The following is a 3272-nucleotide window of genomic DNA, read 5'->3' on the forward strand; positions in this document are numbered from 1 at the left end:
CGTTTGCTTTTACTTATCACATTTTAATTTGATATACCCATTAAAAAAAATAATTATTGACATGGCTATTTTATAAACCTCCTTAAATGAAATTTACTTCGTGCTTTCAATTGTTTTCCTCTTTTTTATTTTTAACTTTGAAATTATTAAGATGATTTGACATGTGCATGTAATCTAACATGACAAATTGATTGAATATAACATGAAATCATATCGATCCATCATAACTTCATGTCAAAGTTTTAAAATGTACTTTTCTTTTACTCTTTATATGTAGTTTTAACTTATCACGATCTAACATAATTTGTAAACAATTCAACAAAACGACTAAGTTATATATAAGAGTTAATTTCTTCAATGCAAATACATTTGCATGACAAAAATAAATAGCTTTTAACAAAGTAATTAAAAAGATGAGTCTTCTAAAGTCCTAACTTTGGGACCAAAGTCAATACTTTTTTGATCATTATGGCATAATGGCCTACCAATACAACAATTACACATGCCCTTAGTACATACTCGATATCCAATTTTGCATATTCCATGACAATCTGAAATCGAAGAACATTTTTGTCCCATCACAATATCTGAGAATTGAAAAAATACAATTAACATCTTGCACAAAAATATAACATTTAATTCATGAGAAATTGAAAGTTATTGTATGATTGAGGCAGATCTAGAATTAGTATATTTCAAATTAATGCGATTAATAATTTATATACATTCTAATGAAAGTCTCATTTTAATGATTCAATTTATGAATGGTGGGTTAGATAACGTCTGCTATTAACAACTTAGATCAACCATGTTTTGTAAGTTAAGATTATAACAAATCACCATTAAATTAAAGTCTTCTTAATATTATACTTATAATTGTTGTGTGTGTTTGTAAGTGACTACTTGAGAAAGAGAGAAACTAACCACATCAAAAGATCATCAAGATTTTTTTTTTTTGTTTTAAAAGAAAGAAATTATAATTTATTTAGGATTGGGTGAATTACTACTCGCGTTTTAGACTATTTTATCCTAACTAATTTTGACTCACTTATTTATTAACTCTGCCAATTTTAAACCACCCAAATTGAGTCTAATCCCTCTATTGACATCCCTAATAAAATCACGATTCGAATAAACCTTGTCATTATACAATTATATCTGGTTATAATCAATGACTTCAATTGTTCGAATATCTTTTGACTTCTATGACAAAATATTGTCATAAAGAACATATAACATAACAAATCATAAAAAATCGATTTGAAAATAAAATGAAAAACATGACAGCTATAATAAAATATTATTATATACTATAATTATTATAGAAAGATTTAGACTAACTTCCATAAAGAAATCAAGAGAGGGAGAAAATTAACTAACCACATGAAAAGAACAAAGAAGTGACTAGCAAAAACACAATCAATGAAGCCTTCTCCATCTTAACTATCAAGAAAAATAGTATATTTTTACTTTTGAAATGTTCATTATTGTTGCAATATATAGGACAACGTTCACTAAGTTCCTGCCAATCTTTCTAGAAAATAGATAATATTGATATTGTTATATTCAACTATGGCATTTATTTTTGATCTTGAAATTATTATCCTCTTTTATATGTGTAACATTAATTGAAATCCTGATTAATTTGACACGTGTAAGTAATTAATCTATCAGGACAGACATACTTCATGCCATAATTCTTTATCTGTAGTTTTGAAATTTTTGCGACTTGCATTATTGTTCTGAGGATTAAAAAATTATTGGCAGCTCGTTAAATTTTTGATAATTCATTTGTCCTGAATCTATAGTACTAGATAGAATTAGTGACGAATTTGATTGTTTAGCTATAAATTTGTTTGTTTCTTATTAATTTTTTCCTCAATTTGTGGTCAATTGGAAATAAAGGGTTGACTACACACTAAAATCTTAGGAGTGTTAATATTAGCCTATAAAAATAAGTCTTGCCTAATTCATTCAAATTTTGCGAATAAATAGCTTATTTATTGACTGAATTCATTTATCCACTTAATTTAATTAATTTAAAATTTGAACTGATATATAACCTAAATTGATTCATGAGAAATCTCTTCAAAAATATTTTTAAAATATTTTTTAGTTATTTAATAGATTATTGCCACCTTTTCATTAGCCATAGACATTTTAGTCATTGTTGCAAAATTGTCTTTCGAAGAAAAAGTTATTTATATTCAATATAATAAAAAGAGTTAAATTAATGAGTGTTTTGAGTTTTCTTTTACACACATATATATATATAAGTGAGAAAAATAGTAAAAAGGCCAAAATAAAAGGGATGTGTGGAGTGGAGGTGGGGGGTGGGGCATTACATCACTTTATTTATACCTAACTAGAAAATTCAGATGTATTGAAATATAAATTAATTTTGACCATACGAAGCGCGATTACCTTGTATGACAAAAGTAAAGGCATAGCAATAGATTTTAACGAAATAATTAAAAAGATTAGTCTTGGTCATTACTTTGTGATGAAAGTCAATGCCTTCTTGTTCATCAGGACATAATGGACCATGATCAATACAACAATTACATGTTCCCTTGGAACATACTGAATGTCCATTTGTGCATGTATTGTGACAATCTGAAATTGAAGCACACTTCTGTCCCATCACAACATCTGACGATTGAAAAATTAAAAAAAAAATCAGCATCTTGAATGAAAATCATAAAATGTTAGTTAAAATTTATGAGAAATTAAAAGTTATTGTATGATTGAGACATATCTAGAGTTAGTATGTTCTGAAATGGTGAAATCAATAACTTATATGTATTCTAATAAAAATCTCATTTTTAATGATCCGATTTTAGAATGGTACCTAATAAAATAGGTTTAGAACAAAAAAAGAAATTAAAATTTATTAGGAAGTAGGTGATTATTTTATGACCTGTTTTTAGCCCATTTTAGCCTAAGTAATTTTGAACCATCTATTTATTACCTCTGTCAATTTGAACCACCCAAATAGAGTCCAACCGCTTCATTTGATACCCCTAGGGGTGAGCGTTTGATATTCGATTCGGTATTTTCAAAGTTTGGGTTCGATAATTCGGTAATCAGTATTTGAACATAGATACCACATACCATACTTAGAAACATCGGTTCGGTAGTTCGGTAATCGATAAATTAAACTTCAGTTCGATACGGTATTTGGTAATACCATATTAAAGTTGGAGATGTACAAATGTATGTTTAAACTTCAAATGGTATATTTAATAGAAACCCTATTTAGTATTCTTTTT

The 3272-nt window shown here is 27.2% G+C and overlaps 1 long non-coding RNA gene across 1 annotated transcript; it reads right to left on the reverse strand.

Annotated features, from left to right (window-relative positions):
- Positions 1-314: 314 nt before the first annotated feature.
- On the reverse strand, positions 315-1459 carry LOC124888617. Its single transcript, XR_007047101.1, has 2 exons — positions 1381-1459; positions 315-587 (listed from the first exon to the last, which is right to left on the reverse strand). It is a non-coding gene; the product is annotated as an uncharacterized LOC124888617 (long non-coding RNA).
- Positions 1460-3272: the final 1813 nt, after the last annotated feature.

The sequence above is a fragment of the Capsicum annuum genome, chromosome 11 (assembly GCF_002878395.1).
Source record: "Capsicum annuum cultivar UCD-10X-F1 chromosome 11, UCD10Xv1.1, whole genome shotgun sequence".
Taxonomy (NCBI): domain Eukaryota; kingdom Viridiplantae; phylum Streptophyta; class Magnoliopsida; order Solanales; family Solanaceae; genus Capsicum; species Capsicum annuum.